The sequence below is a fragment of the Pleurodeles waltl genome, chromosome 8, assembly GCF_031143425.1.
Source record: "Pleurodeles waltl isolate 20211129_DDA chromosome 8, aPleWal1.hap1.20221129, whole genome shotgun sequence".
NCBI lineage: Eukaryota > Metazoa > Chordata > Amphibia > Caudata > Salamandridae > Pleurodeles > Pleurodeles waltl.
Window position 1 is genome coordinate 23609522 of NC_090447.1, and position 20108 is coordinate 23629629.

The window sequence follows — 20108 nt, forward strand, 5'->3', positions numbered from 1 at the left end:
GGATAGAAGACAATACAGAGAGGGTAGGACACAGGACAGAGAGGGTAGGGCACAGGATAAAGAGGAGAGGACACAGGATAGAGAGGATAGGAAAGGAAGGAGGGTAGAAGACAGGACGGAGAGGGTAGAACACATAATATAGAGGCTAGGACACAGGACAGAGAGGGTGGAACACAGGATAGAGTCCCTAAGGAAGGAAAGAAGATAGAAGACAAGATAGAGAGGATAGGCAACAGGATTGAGAGGATAGACACTGGATAGAGTCCCTAAGGAGGGTGGGAGGATAGAAGACAGGACAGAGAGGATAGGACACAGGATAGAGCGGATAGGACACAGGATACACAGGATGGGACACAGGATAAACTCCCTAGGAAAGGAAGTAGGATAGAAGACAGGACAGAGAGGTTAGAACACAGAATAGACAGGATAGGACACAGTATAGAGTCTCTAGGTAAAAGAAGAGGACAGAAGTCAGGATAGAGAGGATAGGACACAGGATAGAGAGTGTACGACACAGGATAGAGTGCCTAGGAAATTAAAGAAGATAGAAGATAGGACTGAGAGGATAGAGAGGGTAGGACACAGGATAGAGTGCCTAGGAAATGAAAGAGGATAGAAGATAGGACTGAGAGGATAGGACAGAGGATAGAGAGGACAGGACACAGGATAGAGAGGATAGGACACAGGATAGAGAGGGTAGGGCACAGGATAGCGAGGATAGGACACAGGATAGAGAGGACAGGACACAGGATAAACTCCCTAGGAAAGGAAGTAGGATAGAAGACAGGACAGAGAGGGTAGAAGACAGGGTAGAGAAGATAGGACACAGGATACATAGGATGGGACACAGGATAAACTCCCTAGGAACATTAAGTAGGATAGAAGACAGGACAGAGAGGGTAGAACACAGAATAGAGAGGATAGGACACAGTATAGAGTCTCTAGGTAAAACAAGAGGACAGAAGTCAGGATAGAGAGGATAGGACACAGGATAGAGAGTGTACGACACAGGATAGAGTGCCTAGGAAATTAAAGAAGATAGAAGATAGGACTGAGAGGATAGGACAGAGGATAGAGAGGGTAGGACACAGGATAGAGTGCCTAGGAAATGAAAGAGGATAGAAGATAGGACTGAGAGGATAGGACAGAGGATAGAGAGGACAGGACACAAGATAGAGAGGATAGGACACAGGATAGAGAGGGTAGGTCACAGGATAGAGAGGATAGGACACGGGATACACAGGATGGGACACAGGATAAACTCCCTAGGAAAGGAAGTAGGATAGAAGACAGGACAGAGAGGGTAGAACACAGGGTAGAGAAGATAGGACACAGGATACATAGGATGGGACACAGGATAAACTCCCTAGGAACTTGAAGTGGGATAGAATACAGGACAGAGAGGATAGGACACAGTATAGAGTCTCTAGGTAAAAGAAGAGGACAGAAGTCAGGATAGAGAGGATAGGACACAGGATAGAGAGTGTAGGACACAGGATAGAGTGCCTAGGAAATTAAAGAAGATAGAAGATAGGACTGAGAGGATAGGACAGATGATAGAGAGGGTAGGACACAGGATAGAGTGCCTAGGAAATGAAAGAGGATAGAAGATAGGACTGAGAGGATAGGACAGAGGATAGAGAGTGTAGGACACAGGACAGAGTGCCTAGGAAATGAAAGAAGATAGAAGATAGGACTGAGAGGGTAGAACACAGAATAGAGAGGATAGGACACAGTATAGAGTCTCTAGGTAAAATAAGAGGACAGAAGTCAGGATAGAGAGGGTAGGACACAGGATAGAGAGAACAGGACACAGGATAGAGAGGATAGGACAGAGGATAGAGAGGACAGGACACGGGATAGAGAGGATAGGACACAGGAGAGAGTCTCTAAGGAAGGAAAGAGGACAGGACAGAGAGGGTAGAACACATGATAGAGAGGATAGGACACAGGATAGAGAGGATAGGACACAGGATAGAGAGGATAGACACTGGATAGAGTCCCTAAGAAAGGAAAGAGGAAAGAGGACAGGACAGAGAGGGTAGAACACATGATAGAGAGGATAGGACACAGGATAGAGAGGATAGGACACAGGATAGAGAGGATAGGAAAGGAAGGAGGATAGAAGACAATACAGAAAGGGTAGGACACAGGACAGAGAGGGTAGGGCACAGGATAGGGAGGATAGGACACAGGATAGAGAGGATAGGAAAGGAAGGAGGATAGAAGACAATACAGAGAGGGTAGGACACAGGACAGAGAGGGTAGGGCACAGGATAAAGAGGAGAGGACACAGGATAGAGAGGATAGGAAAGGAAGGAGGGTAGAAGACAGGACGGAGAGGGTAGAACACATAATATAGAGGCTAGGACACAGGACAGAGAGGGTGGAACACAGGATAGAGTCCCTAAGGAAGGAAAGAAGATAGAAGACAAGACAGAGAGGGTAGGGCACAGGATAGAGAGGAGAGGACACAGGATAGAGTCCTTAAGGAAGGAAAGAGGATAGAAGACAGGACAGAGAGGGTGGGAGACAGGATAGAGAGGAGAGGACACAGGATAGAGTCCCTAAGGAAGGAAAGAGGATAGAAGACAGGACAGAGAGGGTAGGACGCAGGATATAGTGGATGGGGCACAGAACAGAGAGGATATGACACATGATAGAGTCCCTAGGAAAATAAAAAGGATAGAAGACAAGACAGAAAGGATAGGAAACATGATAGAGCAAACAGGACACAGGATAGAGAGGATAGGACACTAGATCAAATCAAATCATAAACATTTATAAAGCGCGCTACTCACCCGTGCGGGTCTCAAGACAGAGATGATAGGACACAGGATAGAGTCCCCATGAAAGGAAAGGAGATAGAAGACAGGACAGAGAGGGCAGGACACAGGATATAGTGGATGGGAGACAGAATAGCATCCCTGAAATAGGAAAGAGGATAGAGGACAGGACAGAGAGGATAGGACAAGGGACAGAGACGATACGATATGGGATATAGTGGATGGGACACAGAATAGCATCCCTAAAGAAGGAAAGAGGATAGAGGACAGGACAGAGAGGATAGGACACAGGACAGAGACGATAAGGCACAAGATAGAGAGGATAGGTCACAGGATAGAGTCCCTAATGAAGGAAAGAGGATAGAGGACAGGACAGAGAGGATAGGACACAGGATATAGTGGATGGGACACAGAATAGCATCCCTGAAGAATGAAAGAGGATAGAGGACAGGACAGAGAGGATAGGACACAGGACAGAGACGATACGACACGGGATATAGTGGATGGGACACAGAATAGCATCCCTAAAGAAGGAAAGGGGATAGAGGACAGGACAGAGAGGATAGGACACAGGACAGAGACGATAAGACACAAGATAGAGAGGATAGGACACAGGATAGAGTCCCTAATGAAGGAAAGAGGATAGAGGACAGAGGACAGGACAGAGAGGATAAGACACAGGATGTAGTGGATGGGACACAGAATAGCATCCCTAAAGAAAGAAAGAGGATAGAGGACATGACAGAGAGGATAAGACACAGGACAGAGACGATAAGACACAGGATGGAGAGAATAGGACACAGGATAGAGTCCCTCATGAAAGAAAGAGGATAGAGGATAGGATAGACATAGTAGGTCACAGGATAGAGAATATAGGACACAGGATAGAGTCCGTAGGAAAGGAAACAGGATAAAAGACAGTACAGAGTGGGTAGGACACAGGATAGAGAGGACAGGACAGAGGATAGAGTCCCTAGAGAAGAAAAGAGGAAAGGACACAGGAAACTGTGAAGCAGGTAGGACACAGGACAGAGACCTAGGTGACGGGGGAGAGTATGAACCACAGGATAGAGCCCTTGTGGAAGGACAGGACACACAATAAATTAGAGATCATAGGGCACAAGATTTATATGGCAGGACACAGGATAGAGCAGAGATGGTAGGACACAGGATAGAGTCCCTAAATAAGGAAGAAGGACAGAAGACAGGACAGAGATGGTAGGACACATGATAGAGAGCATAGGACACAGGATTTATAGGGTCGGACACAGGATAGAGCAGAGATGATATGACACAGGATAGAATAGAGAGGATAGATACAGGATGGAGTAGAGGACTCGGCTGTACACAGGATACAGACTTTGGGAATGGAGAGGAGATAGGACACGGGATCCAAATGACAAGACACAGGATAGAGTAGAGAGGACATTAAACAGGACAGAGGATACATGATAGAGTTTTGGGGAGGAAGGGAAAGGTTTTAACACAGGATAGAGTCCTTGGGAAAGAAAAAAGTATAGGGCACAATCTAAAGTGAAAGGATAGGACACAGGATCACACGGACAAGACACATCATAGACAGACTAAGTCACAGAATAGGGAGGACAGAACACAGGAGAGTGTCCTAGGGGAGAGATAGAGGATACCACACAGGATAGGGAGGACACAATACAGGAGACAGTAGGGAGGATAAGACAATAGTTAGAGTGATCGGTGACAGAGAAAGAATGAAATACAGGGAAGAGCCCTTGGGAAGGAGAGAGGACAGGATACAGAATCAAATACAGAGGACAGGACACAGAATATAGTAGGGATAAAATGCCACAGGACATAGTACTTAAGGGCAGAGAAACGCATAGGGCACAGAATGGAAAGGACACATGGACAGAGGTGATGGGACACAAACTAGAGCTTTTGCGAGAGGAGAGGGGATGAAACACAGAATTAAGTCAGTATTGAAGAAGTGAGAAGGTAACCTCCAGGGTAGAGGTTTCCATGATGGAGGGAGAGGATAGGACACAGGCTGCAGAAGAGGGGATGGACCACAAAATGTGGTCCTTGGGGGAGATACAAAAATAGGATACAGAATAGAGAGAACAGGACACAAGGTAGAGTAAAGAAGATGGGTTACAATATGGAGCCTTTGTGAGGCACATGATAGAATGAAATGGATAGGGCACAGGATGGAATCCTTGGAGAAGGAGAGAGGATAGGACAGAGGATAGAGTAGAGAGGATAGGACACAGAATAGAGCAGATGGGACAGGAAACAGGATAGAATACAGGACAACACACAGAAGAGCAGCACCAGTGAGACTTCAGAACCATGAGTTAACACACCGGACAGCAGCACCAGTGAGACTTCAGAACCAGGAGTAAACACACAGGAGAGCAGCACTGATGAGACTTCAGAACCATGAGCTAACACACAGGAGAGCAGCACCGGTGAGACTTCAGAACCATGAGTTAACACACCGGAGAGCAGCACCACTGAGACTTCAGAACAAGGAGTTAATAAACGGGAGAGCGGGACCGGTGAGAATTCAGAAACATGAGTTAACACACTGGAGAGCAGCACCAGTGAGACTCCAAAACCAGGAGTTAACAAACAGGAGAGCAGCACCAGTGAGACTTCATAACTGTGAGTTAACACACTGGAGAGCAGCACCGGTGAGACTTCAGAACCGTGAGTTAACACGCCGGAGAGCAGCACCTGTGAGACTTCAAAATCAGGAGTTATCAAACAGGAGAGCAGTACCAGTGAGACTTCAGAACCATGAGTTAACACATAGGAGAGGAGCACCGGTGAGACTTCAGAACCATGAGTTAACACACTGGAGAGCAGCACAGGTGAAACCTCATAACCATGAGGAGAGCAGCACGGGTTAAACCCCAAAATCATGAGGAGAGCAGCACAGGTTCAACCTCAAAAACATGATAAGAGCAACACCAGTGAGACTTCAGAACCATGAGTTAGCAGAAGAGCAGCACCAGTAAGACTTCAGAACCTTGAGTTAACAGAAGACCAGCACCAGTGAGACTTCAGAAACATGAGTTAGCACACACAACAACAGCACTGGTGAGACTTCAAAACCATGAGTTAAAACGCATAGGACCAGGACCAGTGGGACTTCAGAACCATGAGTTAACACAAAGGAGAGCAGCACCAGTGAGACTTCAGAATCATGGGTTAACACACTGGAGAGCAGCAGCAATGAGACTTCAGAACCATGATTTAACACACAGGAAGGCTGCACCGGTAAGACTTCAAAACCATGAGTTAACACACAGGACAGCAGTACCAGTGAAACTTCAAAACCATGAGTTAACACACAGGACAGCAGCACCAGTGAGACTACAGAACCGTGAGCTAACACACAGGAGAGCAGCACTGATTAGACTTCAGAATCAGAAGTTAACACACAGGATAGCAGCACCGGTGAGACTTCAGAACCATGAGTTAACACACAGGAGAGCAACACAGATGAGACTACAGAATCAGAAGTTAACACACCGGATAGCAGCACTGGTGAGACTTCAGAACCATGAGTTAACACACAGGAGAGCAGCACCAGTGAGACTTCAGAACCATGAGTTAACACAAAGGAGAGCAGCACCAGTGAGACGACAGAACCGTGAGCTAACACACAGGAGAGCAGCACCGGTGAGACTTCAGAACCATGAGTTAACACAAAGGAGAGCAGCACCAGTGAGACGACAGAACCGTGAGCTAACACACCGGATAGCAGCACTGGTGAGACTTCAGAACCATGAGTTAACACACAGGAGAGCAGCACCAGTGAGACGACAGAACCGTGAGCTAACACACAGGAGAGCAGCACCGGTGAGACTTCAGAACCATGAGTTAACACACAGGAGAGCAGCACCGGTGAGACTTCAGAACCAGGAGTAAACACACTGGAGAGCAGCACCGGTGAGACTTCAGAACCGTGAGTTAACACACAGGAGAGCAGCACCGGTGAGACTTCAGAACCGTGAGTTAACACACAGGAGAGCAGCACCGGTGAGACTTCAGAACCAGGAGTAAACACACTGGAGAGCAGCACCAGTGAGACTTCAGAAACATGAGCTAACACACAGGAGAGCAGCACTGATGAGACTTCAGAACCGTGAGTTAACACACAGGAGAGCAGCACCAGTGAGACGACAGAACCATGAGTTAACACACTGGAGAGCAGCACCAGTGAGACTTCAGAACCATGAGTTAACACACAGGAGAGCAGCACCTAGAAAACGCCAGGGCCCTGTGAAGAGACGCAGGAGTCCAGCGCTTTTCAGGTTTCAGAGTCATGAGATAACATGGGAGCTGAAACCTTTGAGCACAGATTAAAGAGAGAGCCCCACTAGATTGCAGCTCCTAAGAAACGCAGAACAGTGAGAGAGCGGGGAGGCTGTCACCTGGGATGGGAGAGAGTGAAACACGAGACCGTCCTGCAGGCGCACCGAAGACTTCTGGGAGCTCAAATGCCGTTCATCCTCTGCAGGCTGGCTGTCACAAATGAAGAACGGAGGGGTCCTTTCACAGGTGAAGAAGGGAGTGTGATTCTTCACAGGTGAACGGAGGAGGGTGGTGAACAGAGGAGGGTGTCCTTTCACAGGTGAAGACGGGAGTGTGATTCTTCACAGGTGAACAGAGGAGGGTGTCCTTTCACAGGTGAACAGAGGAGGGTGTCCTTTCACAGGTGAACAGAGGAGGGTGTCCTTTCAACAGGGAAGACGTGAGAGTGTCCTTTCACAGGTGCACACAGGAGGGTGTATATTCACAGGTGCCTGTCCTTTCACAGGTGAAGACGGGAGGTTGTTCTTCCAAAAGTGTAGACGGGAGGCTGTTATTTCACAGGTGATGTCTGACACAGGTTTGCAGTGGAGAGAGGCCAGGTAGGATGTATTCTGACACAGGTGTGCGCCTCCCTCTGCCTGTGCACAGGTCAGCAGCGGAGAGTGTTCTTTCACAGGTGATGGGAGGTTGTCCTTTCGCAGGTGATGTCTGACACAGGTTTGCAGGGGTGAGAGGCCAGGTAGGATGTATTCTGACACAGGAGTGCGCCTCCCGCTGCCTGTGCACAGGTGAGGAGCGGAGAGTTGTGTCTCACAGGTGTAGACGGGGGGTTGTTCTTCCACAGGTGTAGACGGGGGGTTGTTCTTCCACAGGTGTAGACGGGAGGTTGTCCTTTCACAGGTGCCTGTGCACAATTGAACAGCGGAGAGTGGGGTCTCAGAGGTGCTCGGCCGACTCTGCTCCGCACAGGTGACAGCAGGGGAAGGGAGGGAGAGAGAGACAGCTCCTTGAAGCCATTGTACGAGACGCAACAAACGGCAGTTACTAGGGTCATTTTTCATCGCAGGAGGTGGGTGTGCGCCGAGGTATTCAGCCCGGGCCTCGCCTTGATCCGCCCCGTGCGAGAGGCCTCCACCTCCCCTCCTGGCAGAGCCCGGGCTGGGCTGTAATTACAGCGCCTGGCGACGGCAGAGCGTAACACGGCGGTGCACGTGCATTAAAGTATGGGGCTGTGATCCTGAGTGCGGGGGTCAATATTAGGTCTGAAATGAACAAAATATGCGGCAACTATTATGCTGGCAGGGCACGAAAAAAGAAGTGGGGCACCAACCAAGTTAGGCAGTTTGAAAGTGACAGCATGACGTGTGACATCACGACATGTGACATCACACGTGGCATCACAACCCACGACTTCACAGGAAGTATCATCAGATCTTAAGACCTCACACATATGTTTAGCAGGCCTATCATGAGCACATTCGAGCACACTATAATATTTAACAAATTAGATTTTGCATTGAGGTTTTGCCAAAAAAAGTAACGCAAAATCTGGGCCTCAATTTACACATTTATTTTAACCCTGCCACAAAGAAATTGGGAACAAGGAGAAATGTGGCAGTACATCTGTTCTGCTTACTTGGTTGCACAGCTGCATTAAAAAAATCTTATGGGTTTAGGCACCTGCTGCAGAGATATCTGTGTGCCCAGTAAATCTTATGGAATGATAATAATGGTAAAATAACTCAGAAGGTTAATGTATTTGCTGGAGGTCTGTGTTTTTTCTAGTCCCAGTTTTGAATAAAAGTAGCATACAGGGTTCATATGTCTCTTGCAAAGCATATCATGTAACACAATTCAGATTTTTATTTTATGTAAATGGGTACGTGGGTTACTGCCTTTATCACAGAGATCCTTTTGTTACTTGCAGTTCATAAATTGTAACCCTTCTAACATTGTAATTGTATTTATATAGAGCTTCCTACCCCTGACGAGGCATCGAAGCGCTTTTCAGAAAGTACCACGCTACTCCGCAACCCACGAGGAATTAGTGGTGTATTAGTATAGGGAAATGTGAGTACAGTATTAGTATGAGTTAATCTGATTGGGAAATATGTGAGTATGGATTGACTAGAGTAATGACGGGATAGAGGAGGGAAGAATCCAGAAGTGTTCATTGGGAGTTTCAAGTAATAGGATGAGGCTTGGGATGAATAAGGGAGAGATGGAGGAGGGAAGAGTCTGTGGAAAGGGTTAGGGAGATCATAGTAGCAAAAGGAGTTTTGGATGAGTCAAGGTGAGATAAATAGGGAGAATTTAGTAGGGTTGTTTGGGAGATCATAGTAGGAAGGTGAAGATTTGGGGTGAGCTACATGCGGAAGAGGAGGGAAGAGCTTAGGCAGGGTTATTTTGGAGATCAAAGTAGTAGAATGAGTTTAGGATGAGTCAGAGTGGGGATAGAGAATAGATTGACAGAGACATAGAGTGATGGGGAGACAGAGCAAAGCTTACAAGAGAGTAAAATATACATTTTTTTATTTTTTATTTTTTTTATTTATTCATTTTTTGAATTTTATGTTTCTCTTTCTCTTTTTTACAGTAGGACTAACGTAATAAATAAATAGATATGCAAAGGGAAGGGAATATATGTGCAAGGAATATAATAATGGGTATAATAATAAAGAAGTAAAGCTGTATTGTATAAACACAGACTTTCACGATTTGTAATATTTGAAGTATATTAATAAGTGTACTTTTATAACATTATCTTTCCTCAATTTTTCAATAGTGAAACGCTTGCTGTAAAATAGTTAAAATAACATTTGCTCATTGTGATATAAAAAAGAAAGCAGGGATTCATAAGTACCTAATATAACAACTTATCTAGGGGCTATGCAATGACCTATGAACATGTTAAGGATAGAATAATATACACATATTGTTAGAAATGGGGTCTTTGGTTGGCAGTCAGGATACCCCCTGTCCAAGCAAGGACTCTCACTCTAGTCAAGGTAAGTCACACACAATCCAAATTATCCTGTGTCCACCCTCTGGTAGCTTGGCACTGAGCAGTCAGGCTTAACTTAGAAGGCAATGTGTAAAGTATTTGGGCAATAAATCATACAATAACACCATTTAGCTCCACAAAAAGATGTCACACATTGTTGAGAAAAATATCTAATATGTATCTGGATAAATGCAGGTCACAACGATTAAAATGCAATAAGTATATGTTGAGATATCACTTTAAAAGTGATATAAAGTGTCTTAAGTCTTTTAAAAGCAAGCAAAGGCCCTCATTACAACTTCGGCAAAACTGCGGGCGCCAGTATAGCGCTGGCGGTATATCTGGCTCCCTATTATGACTTTACCGCTGGGCCAGCGGACGGTAACAGTGTTTCCGTCTACTGGGCCAGCGGAAAAGTCACATCAAAACTGCAGCCGGCTCGTAATAGAGCCGGCGGCAATGTTGATGTGCAGTGGGTGCAGTAGCACCCGTCACGCATTTCACTGCCCGAAATTCGGGCAGTGAAATGCGTGATGGGGCTGTGCCTGGGGGCCCTTGCACTACCCATGCCAAGTGCATGACAGTGCAGGGGACCCCAGGGGCACCCCAAATCCCCCTTACTACCAGCCTTTCCATGGCGGTGTTTACCGCCGTGGACAGGCTAGCAGTTAGGGATTATGACCGCCAGGCAGAAGCCTGGCGATATGTTGTAGGGGCCGGTGGTATGGCCGTGGCTAATGCGTCACGGTCACAATAGCTGGTGTAACACCGCCAGCCTGTTGGCGGTGTTACCTCCAGCTTACCGCCGGCCACCAGGGTCGTAATGAGGCCCAAAGTCTCTTTCAAGCACAAAGTACCTGGTTCGCATGCAAAATCTCCACAAAGAACTGCAGAGGAGGAGATGCGTGGAAACAAAGGGGGTGTGCGTCTATTTCTCGGGCCGCACACAGCAATGCGTCGTTTCATTTTCTTGCAGGGACGGCTGCATCCGGCACTCAGTTGTGGATCCTCTTCGGGTTGCAGGGTTTTCAGACACCCTGGGGACGATGCGTGGATTTCCTGCACTGGCAGGACAAAGTCACCGGAGCTGCGTCGATTCGGTGGGTGTTGCGTCAAATGTTCTACCGCACGGCAGGTGCTGCGTCGATTTCTCTCTGGAAGTCGGGCTGCGTTGTTCCGGTTCGGCTGTGCGTCGATCTGGTGGGCTGTGCGTCGAATATCCGGTCGCTACGCTGGGGCTGCGTCGTTCTCCTTTGGCGTGCGGTGAATTTTTCACCGCAGTGCAGACTGTGCATCGTTTCTGGCAGGCTGTGCATCGAATTTTGCCGCACAAGGAGTCCTTCTTGTAGAGATTAAGTCTTTTTGGTCCTGAGACTTCAGGGAACAGGAGGCAAGCTCTATCCAAGCCCTTAGACAGCACTTCTTCAGCACAGCCAGACAGCAGCAAGGCAGCAGGGCAACAGCAAGGCAGAAGTCCTTCACAGAAAACAGACAGGTGAGTCCTTTGGGCAGCCAGGCAGTTCTTCTTGGCAAGATACAGGTTCTGGTTCAAGTTTCTTCTCCAAGAAGTGTCTGAGTTGGTAGGGGCAGAGGCCCTGTTTAAATACCCAAATGTGCCTTTGAAGTGGGGGAGACTTTAAAGAGTGGCTTAGAAGCGCATCAGGTCCACGTTCAGTTCAATCCTGTCTGCCAGAGTCCCAGTAGGGGGTGTGGCAGTCCTTTGTGTGAGGACAGGCTACTGTCCTTTGACATGTAAGTGTCAGGCCCTCTACCCTCCCAGCCCAGGAAGACCCATTCAAAATGGAGATGTATGCAAGTGGGGCTGATTATCCTGTGTTTGGGGTGTGTCTGAGAGAATGCACAAGGGAGCTGTCAACTAGACATAGCCAGTCTTGGATTGTAAGGCACAGAAGGATTTAAGTACAGAGAAATGCTCACTTTCTAAAAGTGGCATTCAAAAATGGTAATATTAAATCCAACTTCACCAGTCAGCAGGATTTTGTATCACCATTCTGGCCATACTAAATATGACCTTCTTACTCCTTTCAGAACAGCAGCTACCACTCAAACAATGTATGAGGGCAGCCCTAATGTTAGTCTATGAAGAGAGCAGGCCTCACAGCAGTGTAAAAACGAATTTACAAGTTTTACACTACAATGACATGTAAACTACACAGGTACATGTCCTGCCTTTTGCCAGCACACTGCCCTATGGGTTACCTAGGGCATACCTTAGGGGTGTCGTATATGCAGAAAAAGGGGACTTTCAGACTTGGCAAGCACTTTTAAATGCCAAGTCGAATTGGCAGTGAAACTGCACACACAGGCCTTGCAATGGCTGGCCTGAGACAAGGTTAAGGAGCTACTTAAGTGGGTGGCACAATCAGTGCTGCAGGCCCACCAGTAGCATTTAATCTACAGGCCCTGGGCACACATAGTGCACTTTACTAGGGACTTATAAGTAAATTAAATAATCCAATTGGGTATGATCCAATGTTACGATGTTTAAAGGGAGAGAGCATACGCACTTTAGCACTGGATAGCAATGGTAAAGTGTGCAGAGTCTAAAAACCAGCAAAACCAGTATCTAAAAAGTGGAGGGAGGAAGGCAAAAAGTTAGGGGTGACCACGCTAAGACTGTCAGGTCTAACACATATATATGTATATACACACATGTATATTCATACAGGCATGTACACACACAAACACATATATATATATATATATATATATATATATATATATATATATATATATATATATATATATATATATATATATATATATAGTTAACTGTGAGTAAACATACATTTGTTAAACAGGCTTAAAGAGTATGTGTATAATTTATTAGAATGAAATATTAACAATACATATTTTTTAAAGAACTATACATTTCTAGAATATTCACATAATCAGATTATAAATATTTATCGACACAGGCATATGCAGTCCATTGCTGTTTGAATATGGTGGTTATGAAGGAAAGAGCCAACCCTTGAGTGGGCTTCTGAAGACAAGATAGTTATCTGTGGATCTTATATTTGGGGGTAATAAATTCCATAGTTTGTCTGCTTGAACTGAGAAGGATGTACCACCTATTGTCTTTTTCTTGTATGGTGGTGTTCTAAGGTGGGGTACCAATCTTGAGCGGAGGTTTCTTTGCTGAAAGTATTTGGTTATTTTGTTTCTGATGAAAAGCAGTCCTGTTCTGTGTATAGCTTTGTGGATCGTCTGGTAAACGGTAACCAGTGTAGTGCTCTCAAGGCAGGGGAGATGTGGGCCTGTGGCTTTATATGTAATAGTAGCCTGGCAGCGGAGTTCTGAATAGATTGTAGTTTTTTCATAATAGATAGGATGATCCATGGTAGAGGCCATTGGCATAATACAGTTTAGATATTACAAGAGAGATAGTAGCCTGCACCTAGTGTGGTAATCCGAGGTGAGGCAAGATCCGTTGCAGAGTCTTCAAGGTGATGAAGTTTGATCGTGCTAATTTGTCCACTTGGGCCTTAATTGTTAACTTGGAGCCAATGCTAATTCCAAGGTTTTTAGCTTTGTTGGATACTTGAGGAGGTGGCCCTAGATCGTCAGGCCAGGTGCACAGTCACCACATGTGGGTATTTCCATTTTGGAATCATTCAGTTTGAGATGGCTCCAAGTCATCCACTGATCAACAGCTCTGAGGCAACTGAAGATTTGTGAGTTTTCAATGTCTTTGGGGCATTCCAATTTAAGTAGTATTTGTGTGTCATCTGCACAGTTGTAGCATGTGAGTTGAAAATCATTGATCAATTCTGGTCCCCTTTGAGGACCTCTGCTTTTGTGAGGTAGGGTTTGGACGAGAAGGGGGGAGAATAGATAATATTAGTTCTGTTTTGAAGGTAGAAAGGAAGCCAGTCAAGAACAGTCACTTCTATGCTGGCTTTATGGAGTCTTTGACTTAAGGTGTTATGGTCAACCGTATCAAAGGCACTTGAGAGGTCCAAGAGAAGTAGTGCAGCAACTCCACTGCGGTCAACTATGCTTTTAAGATCATCCCAGTTTCCTATAAGCAACGATTTACTGCGTCTTCCTAGGCAGAATCCAGTTTGGTAGCCTGAAAACATGAAGTTGCCTTCAATGAATTGTGACATTTGGGCGAATTATGCTCTTTCTATCAGTTTGCCCAGGAAGGGTCCATTTGTAATTGGTCTGTAGTTCTTGGGGTCATGCGGGTCTAGGTTTATTCTCTTTAAAAGTGGTCATATGTATGCCTTTTTCAGGTTTTCAGTAAAAGTTCTGGTAGTTAAAGAGTTATTGATGATTCTTCTTACAGGTGCGGCAGCAAAAGTAGATAAAAGAATGTCCTTAAAGATGTGTGATGGACAAGGGTCAGAAGGGCAGCTGGAAGGCCTGCTTCTTTTGACCAAATCCATAAATTCATATTGTGATTTTTGTTTGAAGGAGTGGAGAGGCTGGGTTGGTTTACTCTTGGAGGGGATTTTAGGAAACGTGTTGGTGTTGATGGCTTTCTTCTGTTTTAAATAGGAGTCCAATGTGTCTACTTTGGCTGTTTAATGAATTGACAGTTTGTTTGTGAAATCTTGAGTAGTGGGATGACTTCCTTCCATGTATTTAGGTTTTCGAAATTCATTGAGAATTGTACAAAATGTTTTAGTTGCAGATTTAATATTTTGAATTCTGCCTGAGTAGTACCTTTTTTTAGCTTTTTTGATTGATGATTTGTATATTCTGATTAGGTTTGCGTAGCTTAAGTTTGTCTTGAATGTTTTTTGTGCCAGGTCCGTTGCAGCCTTCTGATTTGTTGCTTTATATTTTTAAGATCTGTGTTTCTCCTAAGTATTGGTTTTATTTTGTCCTGCTTGGTTTTTCAGAGTGGTATTAGAATATCCAAAAGCTTCCTGTAGCCACTCAGACAGTTTTGGGACAGAATTTATTGTGTTTAGATCTGTGTTGGCTGTTAGTTCTGTTTCTAAGTCTTCAAAACTGAGTTTGCTCTATGGTTGATATATGTATGTATGTAAGGTGCTATGAGGTGTGTTAATTTGTGGTATTTTACGTCGGAAAGTTACTAAATGGTTGTAAGAGGCTGGCCTGTGTGTGGTGGGTACTTATGGTACTTACACCTTATACCAGGTCCGGTTATCCCTTATTAGTGTAGTGTAGGCAGTTTCTAGAAGTCAGGCTCTCTAGAGGTAGCTGTGGATGAGCAGCCAAGGCTTATCTAGGAGACCTGCATAGCTCATGTAATACCACTGTAGTCACACTTAGGCCCTCATTATGACATTGGCGGTAAATCCCACTTGCCGCAATGCTGACCTCCGCCAACATACCGCCGCCGCCACGGATATCCATTCACCATATTATGACACAAACACACCAATCCGTCACTATTCAGCCACACACACAAATCCTCCACACCAAAGGTCAGTGATAAACTGGCGGTATCCAAACCGACACCATTACGCCAACAGAACAACGCCCATCACATTATGGCCCACGAATCACCATGGCGGACATTCAAGGGCGGTAAACCATTGGCGGTACATACTGTTGCGCTCAAAATACACACACACATACAAAACAACATTACATTGGTCAATTTGAATAACACACACCTGACACCCATACAAAACCCACACCCACAACACTATAAAACACACACCCTCATTACCCACAACCCTTTACGAACACTAAAAAAAGGCAAGAGACAGACACCATGACTACAGACAAACCCAAAGATACACACCACCTACACCTCTACACAAACCACGCACCCAACATCACACACCCCAACACATCACCCTACACACCCTCACCTACACACCTCACACAACAACCATGGCACCACAGATTCTCAGAGGGGGAGCTAAGGGCCATGGTGGAGGAAATCATCAGGGTAGAGCCAAAGCTATTTAGAGCACAGGTGCAGCAGATATCCATTGCTAGGAAGATGGAGCTATGGCGGAGGATCATGGACAAAGTCAACGCTGTGGGACAGCATCCATGAACAAGGGACAACATCAGGAAGAGGTGGAATGACCTACAGGGGAAGGTGTGTTCCATAGCAGCAAGATACCAACTTGCTGGACCGAGGACTGGTGGTGGACCCCCACCTCCTTCATCACAACTAACAACATGGGAGGAGCAAGTCTTGGCAGTCATGCATCCTGAGGGCCTGGCCGGAGTAGCAGGAGGACTGGATTCTGATAAGTCAACTTCATATTACTACTACCCCCCCTGCCTGCATGCCATCACATACCATCACTCTCACTCCCATCACTCCACCGCCTTCCACACACCCCACCATCACATCCCACCCATTCACAATGCCAAGCCCTGCATGCGCCACCAGTGCATGGACATCACTCACAGCCCTGCATAGACACATATCACCAAAGCATGCACACTAGAGAGAATCAGCTAGCCCACCATATGCCAACTTACACAAGTTAAAGCTGCCAGGGCAAATACAACCAAAGAGGACAATCCACTGATGCACAATATGTCACACACAGAAACAATAACACGGCATTTACATCCCCACAGGTATCCCAGCCAATGTCAGCGGTGTGGAGGTGCCAGCGCTATCCAGTCCACCAACTGAAGAGGCCCACAGTGATGACAGCAACTCTGGTCGCCTGGATCTGGATGACCAACCTGGCCCATCAGGGACCTCTGGACAGTCAATTACCCAGCCACAGTCACACACCACCACAGAGCCTCCCCCTTCTGGAAACACCACCATAGCACCCACCCAGCGTACCCATACCTCTGTCCCCAGGACACGTTGATCAGCAGTGTGTCCACCACTACAGGGACCACAGGGCACACCTCATACCCAAGACAATCAGGGGTCAGTGGCAGTGGGCACACGGTTCAGGGGACAGAGGCACAGGCCAAGAGGGAAACTGGGAGGAGTGCTGTATGCCAGGGGGAGGACAGGACCAGGGAACCGACTCACCAGGAGGCACTGACCGAGATCCTGGGAGCCTATCAACATTCCCAGGATACACTGGACCAGATCATGGACAAAGTGCAGGAGAAAATGCGGCTGCAGGAGGGACAGTACCAGGGGATCAGGGAGGACTTGCAGGCCATCAAGACCACCCCTCTTTTCTCCATTGCAGGGGTGCTGGCAGACATGGGCAACATTATGAGGGAGGCAGTCTCACACCAGTGGGCCCCTGCCACTGGCCAGATATCTGAACTGTCTTCCACCTCCGCTGCCACTTCATTACTGTGTGGGGTAGGTGTGTGCAACGCCAGCACAGACTTCCCTTACTCCCTCTGACATTCTCTTTCCTTCTCTGATGGTGCAGTAGAATGTGCACAGTTCACACGAACGACAGCGGAATGCTAATCCATCTGCAATGGACCTGTTTCTCCTCTAGGAGAAGTCTGTGCTGGCGTTGCACACACATACTCCACACAGTAATGAAGATGTGACCGAGGCTTATTATGGTCATCGGATTTCCTTTGTAGTTCATGCTATGGCAAAACTTTTCCACTCATCATTGACCTTTGGAATTTAATAGTACAACTTGATACTTCCACAAGTTGGAGCCTTGAAAAAGTCAATTTTGACGAAACACGTGTCGGCTGTTGCTCTTCTTCAAACATGAGATTGATATTGGCTTCTTGACACCACGCCCATTGTGTATTATTGGGTCAGGTGAAGTGTTTCCTGAGACAACACAGAGGAATACATTTATATTTTCATGTATCTGCGATGTGCCGTGGTTCTTCTTCTCTGTACGAATTACAAGGTGACAGGTTTTGCGCCCTGTGCCTGGGTGCTATAACCACTTGAGCACTCCTTCCTGCAATAAGAGACTTTATTACCATGGACTCTATACGTATATCCTAGCTTATGCCTGGATGTGCGCACCATCTACACACAGCCACAATTTTTGTTGTATTTTGTGTTAATACACACATTATATACACTAATATCCAAAAATAGGCAATAAAATAGTTAGAAAACAGTGCAATAAGTGAAAATCATACTAGTTAGAAATGGGCCTGGGGGAACACAAATCATATACTAAAAAAATGGAATGCAAATGTCAGTTTCCCACCTATGCAAGTGTAGTGTGTAGAGGTGCGCTAGGAGTATTAGAAAACACCAAAGGTAAGTAATAGAACCCACCTCAGAGCCCAGGAAAGTAGAAGTAAATCACAGTAACTTTCCTAGAACACACAAGTCAGTCAAAATTTAGTTTATTAGTTAATAAAAACCATAAAACTGTAGAATCTGTCCCTCACCGTGGAAAGATACAAAAACATTATAACCTTTGATAATACATAATACACACACTCCTCATTTGATTTAGACATATAAAACATAGATTCAAATTATAATTAAATAATAAGAGGGCAAAGTCTATACCATGGGTGCATAAACCCCTCGGGTGGCTGTTTATGAGTGCGAAAACATAATTACAATCTTAATTACAACAACATATGCGTCCCGTGAACCCCTCATATGACTGTTTGTAGATGTACAGATGGATAACCTGTTTTATATTTTAAAAACATGGCTGGGTACTTCTGTACATGATTCCTAGCTCCAGACTCTTCAAAGAGCCATTGATAAAATTGTGCTAGCACACGATCCCTACACCGTTCTTAAGATTCTGGGGGAGACAGAGGTGAGTGAGATAAGAGTTTCCAAAAATTGGACCAGCCTAATGTTTAGAATATCGCGTCTGGGATCAAGTGCTTCAATTAAGGCATGTCTACATGTTCTGAGCCCTAGATTGTTAAATTCATTCTTCAATTTTTTTTTCCTTTGAGTCACCAAGGCGGGGGAGATACAAACCACATGCTCCAATGTATCTACGGCCAAGTGGCATAGACCACATTCCTGGTTGCCACTTTGTGTCTCATTCTTCCATTTGGGTTGAAAATCGAGCGTGGGCATATCCCCTAACCTTAATTTTAAAAAATGTTGTTTAATTCTCAGGGCATATGGCGTGGCCAGTAATAATTATTCCCTGTGCACAGTATACGATTTAAGGACTAATCAGCCGTGCAACCTTTTGGCCAGTTCCTCCTTGTCTTCTAGCCAGCTGAGCAATTTGCTTGATTTGTTCACCACCTTCTTAAATGCTGGACAGGACTGTGACAGGTCCTAGGCATCTGCAAGATCTAGCCGCTTAAGGCCTATTTCCAGGTATTCCTTATAGTTACTTTGCCTCTTTCTAGGTTGATTTTGTGTCATACTAGTTTGGCCAGCGTCCCATTAGGGGCTTGCCGCAACTTATGACACCACTTGACAAATGCCGCTGGTCTCGCTATAGTCTGCTTTACTAGGAAGAATTCTAATCTGACCTGGGCTGGTGAAGCCACTCTGGGTAGATGGAAAATGTGCTCATATGATTTTCCAGGAGTCTATCCAAAAGTGTTGTCCCCGTCCACCTCATCATCTCCGTACCATAAGCAAGTGTTGGCAGTAGTTTTACTCTCATTACTGCTGTTAAAGGCTTAAGGGAGTGCCCACGAATGGTCTTGGCTAGGGTTCCAAACGTGTGATAAGTGAGTGTATCTTGTTCGTTATTCCTTCTCTGTGACATGCATAGTTTCCTCTAAAATCTATTGTGACCCTTAGGTACCTATAGGTGGCCTCCTCCTCTATTGTCTTGCTTTTTAGGTACCATTTGCGCTGATTAGAGGGCCTGCAATTGAGGACAATAATTTTAGTTTTGTTCTGATTTATTTCCAGCTCATTTATTTTAGTATACTCCTCTAGGCTATCCATCAGTTTACGCATCCCTACTTTGGTATTACTTAACAGGAGCAGGTTGTCCGCGTAGAGTATGTTGGGTAGCTGATATCCCCCTATGGTGGGCGAGTGGGCGGATAGACTATTTAGCCTTGTGGAGAGATCTGCACCATAAAGATTAAAAAGTAGCAGAGCTAGAACACAGTCCTGTTTCAGACCGGCTGCTGTTTTAATAGCCCTGAATAAATGTGTGCCATCCCCGAGTTTTACCTTTACCCATGTGTCCGAGTAT

At 45.7% G+C, this 20108-nt stretch overlaps 1 protein-coding gene across 3 annotated transcripts in view; it reads right to left on the reverse strand.

Moving 5' to 3' along the window:
- Positions 1 to 20108, reverse strand: part of LOC138249674 (transient receptor potential cation channel subfamily M member 2-like) — a 519042-nt gene that overhangs the window by 478806 nt on the left and 20128 nt on the right. Inside the window, exon 1 of one of the 3 annotated variants that reach the window (XM_069203637.1) lies at positions 7205 to 8124. The exons of the other annotated variants lie outside the window; for them this stretch is intronic. The gene's annotated coding sequence lies outside the window, so the exon portion shown is untranslated. Of the gene's footprint in view, positions 1 to 7204; positions 8125 to 20108 lie in introns of those variants that run through there. 3 annotated transcript variants of the gene reach the window in all.